Source organism: Bombina bombina, chromosome 3, assembly GCF_027579735.1.
Source record: "Bombina bombina isolate aBomBom1 chromosome 3, aBomBom1.pri, whole genome shotgun sequence".
NCBI lineage: Eukaryota > Metazoa > Chordata > Amphibia > Anura > Bombinatoridae > Bombina > Bombina bombina.
Window position 1 is genome coordinate 989540192 of NC_069501.1, and position 11561 is coordinate 989551752.

Genomic DNA, 11561 nt, shown 5'->3' on the forward strand with positions numbered 1-11561 from the left:
CTATCTTGGATCTCCTCTAATGGAGTCTCCTCTAAAATCAATTCGGACAAAGCATCACACCAATAAGATGCTGCAGTTGTTACTGTGAAAATACAAACTGCAGGTTGCCATTGTAGACCCTGATGAACATACATTTTCTTTAAATAAGCCTCCAGCTTTTTGTCCATGGGATCCTTAAAAGAACAGCTATACTTTATAGGAATTGTGGTTCTCTTGGCCAGAGTAGAAATAGCCCCTTCTACCTTAGGCAGTGTGTGCCATGAGTCCCGTATGGAGTCAGCAACAGGAAACATCTTTTTAAAGACAGGATACGGGGAAAAGGGAATCCCTGGCTTATCTCATTCCTATGCAATGATCTCCGACACACGTTCTGGAACAGGGAACACTTCCACAGAGGAAGGAACATCATAGTATTTGTTAAGCTTACTAGATTTTTTAGGGTTGACAGCGACAGAAGAATCAGAGTCGTCCAAAGTAGCCAGTACCTCCTTTAGAAGTAAACAAAGGTGTTCAAGCTTAAATCTGAAGTTTACTTCTTCAGAATCAGACAAAGGATTTATACTGTCAGAATCTGAGATTTCACCCTCAGAAGCTACCGAGGTATCCTCCTCATCAGACTAATGGGGGAGGTCCACCTTCGCAGCAGCAGATGGGACAGACACCTTACTATCAGAAAAATGTTTTGATTTCATCTTGCGCTTCCCCATCATGGGAAAAGCAGATAAAGCCACAGATACCGCAGAAGATATATGTGCAGTAAAATCTATTAGCAAATACACTCCTCCAGGAGTCTGAGAGGAACTGCAGGGCACTGTATGTGAAGCCATTGAGGCTTGGGACGTTTAAGGAGAAAGCTGTGGCATTGCCCAAACAGCATCATCCTGAGAGACATTAGTCTCAGAAACAAGTAATTTATCTTTACACTCTAAGGTCTTTTCTAAACAAGAGGAACAAAATTGAATAGGCAAGACAATTTTAGCCTCCAAACATAATAAGCATTTATCAAAAGGAACAGACTCCTGGTCATTATCAATAGCTTAAAAAGTACACAAAAAGTAAGGAATGACGCTTTAAGAAAGATAGTCCTTCAAAGAGTTAAACAAATGGAAAATGAAAATACACCTCTACACCTCAGAAGCGGAAGTGCCCTACCGTAACCTGCAGAACCTGCACAAAATAAGGACTCTACAATCGTCCAGACGATAACCACACTGCCGCAACTGAAAAGAAACTCACAGGAATGACACCAACTGCGCATTAAAGAAAAAGCGCGATTCTGCTCTGAAGTGAAAAACGGAAAGTAGCCATTTAAAACATTTCCTCAAAAAAGACCTTTGCGATAAATACACATAGACATAGGGTCAGTAGAGCCATCCCATAAAACTAATGGAAGCCGTTAACCCCTAGTCTCTTCACATATAAATAGTGCCTGCATACTGCCACAAAAGAATCCTCTATAAAAGGATTATAAATGCCCCATGACAATTAAAGCAGAATTAAATTAGATAGAGCAAGTCTACAGTAAAGAGAAGACGAAAGCACTTAGCTGCAAACTAGCTGTCGGGCAGGAAGACAGCACACAAGGGGTGAAAGGACAAACACTCCTTACAGAGACCTGTAGAAAAAGAAAGAACAGAGTAACCAACTTTGGCTTTCTATAACTAAGGTAGAAATTATGTCAGAAAAAAAAGCAAGGACTACCTCACCACTTTTTAACTGCTTAAAAGCCACCACTACTCTTACTCAAGAGATTGACGTGGACACAGCTAAACCCCAATCCTTGCTTGCAGGGAAAAGTACCCATTAAAGGAATAAATATCTTCAGACACCAACTTCACAACCTCCATTGACAGAGGCAAAGAGAATGACTAGGGGTTATGGGTAAGGGAAGTGAATCTTAACAGCTTTGCTGGGGTGCTCTTTGCCTCCTCCTGCTGGCCAGGAGTGAATACCCCACTAGTAATTGGAATGACGTTGTGGACTCTCTATGTCTTAGGAAAGAAATAGAGGGTGGTCAACTGTATCAAAGGCTGCAGACAGATCAAGGAGAATAAGCAGAGAGAAGTGGCCTTTTGATTTTGCTGTAAGTAGGTTGTTAGTAACCTTAACTATTGGTGTCTCTGTGGAGTGATGGGGGCAAATCCAGACTGCAGTGGGTCAAAGAGAGAGAGTGTAATGTAAGGAAATGGGATAGGCGTGCATGTACTAACTTTTCAAGAAGTGGTAGTTGGATGGGGAGGTTGGATCGAGAGAAGGTTTTTTGAGGATAGGTGTGACCAGTGCATGTTTTAGAGATGAGGGAAATATACCAGTGCTGAGGAAGAGGTTTAAAATGTGCGATTATAGGGGTAAGGGTAGAAGAGAGGGAGGGGAGTAGCTGGGTGGGTATGTGGTTAAGTGGACAGGTAGTGAGGTAAAAGCGTAGTATAAGTGCAGAAACTTCTTCCTCAGTATCAAGGGTGAAAGAGCCAACTATATGGCTATGTGGGTTTTGGTTAATTGCAAGCTTTTGGGGGGAATGAGAGGCTGGAAGCATGTTGAGAGCCGATTTCTTTTTTGATGGAATCAATTTTGTTATTGAAGTAACTGGCAAAATCTAGAGCTGACAGAAGTTGTATTAGGATGTGGGGGTGGGCGGAGAAGAGTGTTGAAAGTGGAGAAGAGACATTTTGGGTTTGAAGAGAGAGTGGAGATAAGAGTAGAGAAGTAGTGTTGCTTATAAAGATTAAGGGCAGAGTAGTAGGAGTTCAAGATGAACTTGTAGTGAAGAAAGTCAGCTGATTATATCCAGTGCCGCTTAGCAGTACGGGAACATCTGCGTAGGTACCGTGTCAGAGGAGTATGCCAGGGCTGAGGGTGTGTGGTTTCCGAGCTATGGTAGGAGGAGCCAGATTATCAAGGGCCGATGTAAGTGTGGAATTATAGCAGATAGATTGGTCAGGGCAGGAAAAGGAGGAAAAGGAGGAAATGGATGAGAGGAGAGGTTTGAGAGAATTAGCGAGAAAGGAGAAACTATAGGGTGTAGTGGTGACTGGAGTATAATTAAAAAATTTAGACCTGCCTTAAAAAACAGGGCGGGCCGTGGACTGACTACACTACAGGAGAAAGGAATTTATCAGGTAAGCATAAATTATGTTTTCTCCTGTTAAGTGTAGTCAGTCCACGGGTCATCATTACTTATGGGATACCAATACCAAAGCTAAGTACACGGATGACGGGAGGGACAGGCAGGATCTCTATACGGAAGGAACCACTGCCTGAAGACCCTTTCTCCCAAAAACAGCCTCCGAAGAAGCAAAAGTGTCAAATTTGTAAAATTTGGAAAAAGTATGAAGAGAAGACCAAGTTGCAGCCTTGCAAATCTGTTCAACAGAGGCCTCGTTCTTAAAGGCCCAAGTGGAAGCCACAGCTCTAGTAGAATGAGCTGTAATCCTTTCAGGAGGTTGCTGTCCAGCAGTCTCATAGGCTAAACGTATTATGCTACGAAGCCAAAAGGATAGAGAGGTAGTAGATGCTTTTTGACCTCTCCTCTGTCCAGAATAAACGACAAACAGGGAAGAAGTTTGTCGAAAATCTTTAGTTGCCTGTAAATAAAATTTCAGGGCACGGACTACATCTAGATTGTGCAGAAGTCGTTCCTTCTTTGAGGAAGGGTTAGGACACAATGATGGAACAACAATCTCTTGATTGATATTCTTGTTAGTGACTACCTTAGGTAAGAACCCAGGTTTAGTACGCAGACCTACCTTATCTGAATGAAAAATCAGATACGGAGAATCACAATGTAAGGCTGATAATTCAGAGACTCTACGAGCCGAGGAAATAGCCATTAAAAACAGAACTTTCCAAGATAACAGCTTGATATCAATGGAGTGAAGGGGTTCAAACGGAACACCCTGTAAAACGTTAAGAACTAAGTTTAAGCTCCACGGCGGAGCAACAGATTTAAACACAGGCTTAATCCTGGCCAAAGCCTGACAAAAAGCCTGAACGTCTGGAACTTCTGACAGACGCTTGTGTAAAAGGATGGACAGAGCTGAGATCTGTCCCTTTAACGAACTAGCAGATAAACCCTTTTCTAAACCTTCTTGTAGAAAAGACAATATCCTAGGAATCCGAATCTTACTCCATGAGTAACCCTTGGATTCGCACCAGTGTAAGTATTTACGCCATATCTTATGGTAAATTTTCCTGGTAACAGGTTTCCTAGCCTGTATTAAGGTATCAATTACTGGCTCTGAAAATCCACGCTTTGATAAAATTAAGCGTTCAATTTCCATGCAGTCAGCTTCAGAGAAATTAGGTTTTGATGTTTGAAAGGACCCTGAATTAGAAGGTCCTGTCTCAGAGGCAGAGACCAAGGTGGACAGGATGACATGTCCACTAGATCTGCATACCAGGTCCTGCGTGGCCACGCAGGCGCTATTAGAATCACTGATGCTTTCTCCTGTTTGATCCTTGCAATCAAACGAGGAAGCATCGGGAATGGTGGAGACACATAAGCCATCCTGGAGGGCCCAAGGTGCTGTCAAGGCATCTATCAGGACCGCTCCCGGGTCCCTGGACCTGGACCCGTAACGAGGAAGCTTGGCGTTCTGGCGAGACGCCATGAGATCCATATCTGGTTTGCCCCAACGTCGAAGTATTTGGGCAAAGACCTCCGGATGAAGTTCCCACTCCCCCGGATGAAAAGTCTGGCGACTTAGGAAATCCGCCTCACAGTTGTCCACTCCTGGGATGTGGATCGCTGACAGGTGGCAAGAGTGAGACTCTGCCCAGCGAATTATCTTTGATACTTCCATCATCGCTAGGGAACTTCTTGTCCCTCCCTGATGGTTGATGTAAGCCACAGTCGTGATGTTGTCTGACTGAAACCTTATAAACCTCAGAGTTGCTAACTGAGGCCAAGCCAGTAGGGCATTGAGAACTGCTCTCAATTCCAGAATGTTTATTGGAAGGAGACTCTCCTCTTGAGTCCATGATCCCTGAGCCTTCAGGGAATTCCAGACAGCGCCCCAACCTAGAAGGCTGGCGTCTGTAGTTACAATTGTCCAGTCTGGTCTGCTGAAGGGCATCCCCCTGGACAGATGCGGCCGAGAAAGCCACCATAGAAGAGAATCTCTGGTCTCCTGATCCAGATTCAGCGTAGGGGACAAATCTGAGTAATCCCCATTCCACTGACTTAGCATGCACAATTGCAGCGGTCTGAGGTGCAGGCGTGCAAAAGGAACTATGTCCATTGCCGCTACCATTAAGCCGATTACCTCCATGCATTGAGCCACTGACGGGTGTTGAATGGAATGAAGGACACGGCAAGCATTTAGAAGCTTTGTTAACCTGTCCTCTGTCAGGTAAATTTTCATTTCTACAGAATCTATAAGAGTCCCCAAGAAGGGAACTCTTGTGAGTGGTAAGAGAGAACTCTTCTCCTCGTTCACTTTCCACCCATGCGACCTTAGAAAAGCCAGTACTAACTCTGTATGAGACTTGGCAGTTTGAAAGCTTGACGCTTGTATCAGAATGTCGTCTAGGTACGGAGCTACCGAAATTCCTCGCGGTCTTAGTACCGCCAGAAGAGAGCCCAGAAGCTTTGTAAAGATTCTTGGAGCCGTAGCCAACCCGAAGGGAAGAGCTACAAACTGGTAATGCCTGTCTAGGAAGGCAAACCTTAGATACCGGAAATGTTCTCTGTGAATCGGTATGTGAAGGTAAGCATCCTTTAAATCCACTGTGGTCATGTACTGACCTCTTTGGATCATGGGTAAGATTGTCCGAATAGTTTCCATCTTGAACGATGGAACTCTTAGGAATTTGTTTAGGATCTTTAAATCCAATATTGGTCTGAAGGTTCCCTCTTTTTTGGGAACCACAAACAGATTTGAGTAAAACCCTTGTCCGTGTTCCGACCGCGGAACTGGGTGGATCACTCCCATTAGTAAAAGGTCTTGTACACAGCGTAGAAACACCTCTTTCTTTATCTGGTTTGTTGACAACCTTGAAAGGTGAAATCTCCCTTGTGGAGGAGAAGCTTTGAAGTCCAGAAGATATCCCTGAGATATGATCTCCAACGCCCAGGGATCCTGGACATCTCTTGCCCAAGCCTGGGCGAAGAGAGAAAGTCTGCCCCCCACTAGATCCGCTTCCGGATCAGGGGCCCTCACTTCATGCTGTCTTACGGGCAGCAGCAGGTTTTCTGGCCTGCTTGCCCTTGTTCCAGGTCTGGTTAGGTTTCCAGCCTTGTCTGTAGCGAGCAACAGCTCCTTCCTGTTTTAGAGCAGAGGAAGTTGATGCTGCTCCTGCCTTGAAGTTACGAAAGGCACGAAAATTAGACTGTCTAGCCCTAGGTTTGGCTCTGTCTTGAGGCAGGGCATGGCCTTTACCTCCCGTAATATCAGCGATAATTTCTTTCAAACCGGGCCCGAATAAAGTCTGCCCCTTGAAAGGTATGTTAAGTAATTTCGATTTAGAAGTTACATCAGCTGACCAGGATTTTAGCCACAGCGCTCTGCGTGCCTGAATGGCGAATCCGGAATTCTTAGCCGTAAGTTTAGTTAAATGTACTACGGCATCAGAAATAAATGAATTAGCTAGCTTAAGGGTTTTAAGCTTAAGTGAAATCTCATCTAATGTCGCTGAGTCAAGGGTGTCTTCCAGAGACTCAAACCAAAATGCAGCCGCAGCCGTGACAGGCGCAATGCATGCAAGGGGTTGTAATATAAAACCTTGTTGAACAAACATTTTCTTAAGGTAACCCTCTAACTTTTTATCCATTGGATCTGAAAAAGCACAGCTATCCTCCACCGGGATAGTGGTACGCTTAGCTAAAGTAGAAACTGCTCCCTCCACCTTAGGGACCGTTTGCCATAAGTCCCGTGTGGTGGCGTCTATTGGAAACATTTTTCTGAATATAGGAGGGGGTGAGAAAGGCACACCGGGTCTGTCCCACTCCTTAGTAATAATTTCAGTAAGTCTCTTAGGTATAGGAAAAACGTCAGTACTCGTCGGTACCGCAAAATATTTATCCAACCTACACATTTTCTCTGGGATTGCAACTGTGTTACAATCATTCAGAGACGCTAACACCTCCCCTAGCAACACACGGAGGTTTTCCAGCTTAAACTTAAAATTTGAAATGTCTGAATCCAATTTATTTGGATCAGATCCGTCACCCGCAGAATGAAGCTCTCCGTCCTCATGCTCTGCATATTGTGACGCAGTATCAGACATGGCCCTAGCATTATCAGTATACTCTGTTCTCATCCCAGAGTGATCTCGTTTACCTCTAAGTTCTGGCAATTTAGACAAAACTTCAGTCATAACATTAGCCATGTCTTGTAAAGTGATTTGTAAAGGCCGCCCTGATGTACTTGGCGTTACAATATCCCGCACCTCCTGAGCGGGAGATGCAGGTACTGACACGTGAGGCAAGTTAGTCGGCATAACTTCCCTCTCGTTGTCTGGTGAATGTTGCTTAACATGTACAGATTGACTTTTATTTAAAGTAGCATCAATGCAATTAGTACATAAATTTCTATTGGGCTCCACCTCGGCTTTTGAACATATTGCACAAAGAGTTTCCTCTGAGTCAGACATGTTTAAACAAACTAGCAATTAGACTAGCAAGGTTGGAAATACTTTTCAACTAAATTTACAAGCAATATGTAAAAACGTTACTGTGCCTTTAAGAAGCACACAAAAACTGTCACAGTTGAATAACAATGAACCGGATTAGTTATATAAACCAAAATTAGCAAAGGATTGCACACATTAGCAATGGATGATTAACCCTTAATATCAGAAAAAAACGTATAACAATTGACAATATAAACGTTTTTATCACAGTCAAGCACAGTCTCACAGGTCTGCTGTGAGTGATTACCTCCCTCAAAACTAGTTTTGAAGACCCCTGAGCTCTGTGGAGACGTCCTGGATCATGCAGGGAGAAAAAGACAGACTGTGACTGAATTTCTGATGCGTAGTAAAAGCGTCAAAATAGGCCCCTCCCACTCACACTACAACAGTGAGGGGAGCTCAGTAAACTGTTTTAATTTAAAACAACGACAGCCATGTGGAAATTAAAGCCCAAAACAATTTTCACCAAGTACCTCAGATAATTAAACGATTTAACATGCCAGCAAACGTTTAAAATCTAATATATGAAATGTCTTTAAAAAGCCTGCTGCTAGTCGCTCCCACTGCAAGTTAGGCTAAAAGATATATGCATACAGTATTTTCCCAGTGAAGTGCCATTCCCCAGAAATACTTAAGTGTTAACATATATACATGTCAGCCTGATACCAGTTGCTACTACTGCATTTAAGGCTGTACTTACATTATATCGGTATTAGCAGTATTTTCAAAGTCAATTCCATTCCTTAGAAAATAATATACTGCAACATACCTCTTTGCAGGTGAACCTGCCCGCTGTCCCCTGATCTGAAGTTACCTTACTCCTCAGAATGGCCGAGAACAGCAAACGGATCTTAGTTACGTCCGCTAAGATCATATAGAAAAAACTCAGGTAGATTCTTCTTCAAATTCTGCCTGAGAAGGAAACAACACACTCCGGTGCCGTTTAAAATAACAAACTTTTGATTGAAGATATAAAAAACTAAGTTTAATCACCACAGTCCTCTCACACATCCTATCTATTAGTTGGGTGCAAGAGAATGACTGGGTGTGACGTAGAGGGGAGGAGCTATATAGCAGCTCTGCTTGGGTGATCCTCTTGCACTTCCTGTTGGGGAGGAGTTAATATCCCATAAGTAATGATGACCCGTGGACTGACTACACTTAACAGGAGAAAGGGGAATTTGTGAAGTTTGAGAGAGTGCATCAATAGCTAAAGATCAGATCAATGGACTTACCATCTTTGTGAGTGGGAGAGTCAGTCCATTGTAACAGACCGAAAGAGGAAGTGAGTTGCAGAAGTTGTTTTGCAGGAGGCAGTGGGATTGTCAAGAGGGATTTGAAGTCACCAAGAATGAGGGCAGTGGTATCTGAGGAAAGGAAATAAAGTAACCAGGCAGCAAAGTGATCTAGAAATTGAGTTGAGGAGCAAGGGGGGCGGTATATGACTAACACGTATAGAGAGGGGAGAGAATAAGCTAATCATGTGGGTTTTGAATGAGGAAAATGTGAGGGAAGAGATGGGTTGTATTTGTTGAAAGGTGCAATAAAAAGAAAGTAAAATACCTACACCACCTCCTTGTTGGGTTTAGTATCTGTGACGGACCACCTGGTACCCCGAGTGAGTACCTCCGTCAGAACACTTCCCTTGTCCTGGACATCCTTTCATCCAGAGCAATAGCTCCTGGTACCCCCCTTTGACCGCAGTCTAAAGTTATGGAGGAGAACAGATCTGAGGCAACACTCAGTTGTCTGAACACAATAATGAACAATGCATGAAACCTAACAATTGTCTATTCACAGGTAAAACAGATTAACATATCAAGTTAATTAACTAGGGAGGAAAGTTTACCCAGACAATCTGATGTTGGGCAGTCTAGTTAACATAATCACACAAGAACACAATCAGTTTACCCAGACAGACTCCTGAGACACAATCAGATCAGAAACGTAAATAAAATACAACTTATTACAAAATATAAGAACAGCTCTTATTAACTATTAAGTCCTTTATGCCCACTTGGTTTATAGAGTCACAATTGCTCCCACAGGGGGGCACTCAAACCCTGTACCCATCCTGTATTTATGGATTCAGGGTGACATGGACATAAGACAGAGTTATGAAAGTACATGGGGTGTCCAGCTTATAAAATTCCACATTTCCATGCAGTCTCTGGGTATCCTCAAGCCCATGTACCTCCAGCCCAAAGAATGTTCCATAACAGGCCCTCAGATCTTGGTGACTCACGTCACAGTATCCATTTAATAAGCAGTAATATTTAGAAAATTCAAAATATTTAGAAGCCGGTAGTAAAACTTGAGTAGCCGTGAGTCCCTTGTTTCAATGATGTCAATCTGACTTACCAAAATTAGGCAAATCTTTTAAGTAAATATGGAAACATTATAGAAAATATCTTCATGTGGAGAAGGTACTATACTTAAAACAGGAAAAAGTTAATGTATATTACAGGAGTAATAGGAGTATATCAAATCTGAATTAAACTTAAAAGCAATAAGGAATACTGATGAATCAGGAGTACATGTTGTTTATGGATTCAGACAAGGGTGCCTGCATACCAATTTATTTATAATACACCAAAATGTTAGGAGGTAGAAGCAACATTTTTTGTGGCTCCTGAGACCTATCAAGCCTCGATTTAACAACTTCACACATCTGTGCTACAGCTGTTTTCAGTTGTTTAGCACTTGTTGAATTTTAAAATCAACCCACCCACACAGATCATTTAATTGTTTTTGGGGGGTTTTCCCAGAAGATCAAACATGTTTATGAAACAACTTTAAGCCTGTATACCCAAATGCCACCATATGAAATACAAATAAAATAACCTATTTGTGTTATTTTCCACAGCCCACTTAGTAAACAGTAGCATGTGGATCAAAACTGCTAAAAAGATTCAAAATCACATTTTATGTTCCGCATTTAGCAGAAATTCACTTTCCTAAAACACCAAAACCTAGAATTCTATATTTTATTCAACAAAAATTACTCATTTAAAATCAAATATTATTTGTGTCACTTTGCATCATATTGCATTGTATGCAGAAAATTAGGAATAAGATATCTAACAATAACAAGAAATCAGAAATGTCAAAACCATTTCTGATAAGGTATTCAATTACCTGCCCTTGCAAAAAATTGCTTACCATACTAAACAATTTTTATCCCCCATCATAAAATAAAATAATTGCACACAAAAAAAGTAATTCTATATACAGTAGAATTTCAGAGAATTGTCAGGATATCTGCAAGTGTTATTAACCCCTTAATGACAACAGTACTTTTCCATTTTCTGTCCGTTTGTGACAAAGGCTATTTTTACATTTTTGCGGTGTTTGTGTTTAGCTGTAATTTTCCTCTTACTCATTTACTGTACCCACACATATTATATACCGTTTTTCTCGCCATTAAATGGACTTTCTAAAGATACCATTATTTTCATCATATCTTATAATTTACTATAAAAAATATATAAAATATGAGGAAAAAATGGAAAAAAACCACTTTTTTTTAACTTTTAGCCCCAAAATCTGTTACACATCTGCAACCACCAAAAAACACCCATGCTAAATAGTTTCTAAATTTTGTCCCGAGTTTAGAAATACCCAATGTTTACATGTTCTTTACTTTTTTTGCAAGTTATAGGGCCATAAATACAAGTAACACTTTGCTATTTCCAAACCACTTTTTTTCAAAATTACTGCTAGTTACATTGGGACACTGATATCTTTCAGGAATCTCTGAATATCCCTTGACATGTATATATTTTTTTTTAGAAGACATCCCAAAGTATTGATCTAGGCCCATTTTGGTATATTTCATGCCACCATTTCACCGCCAAATGCGATCAAATACAAAAAATCGTTCACTTTTTCACAAATTTTTTCACAAACTTTCGGTTTCTCACTGATAT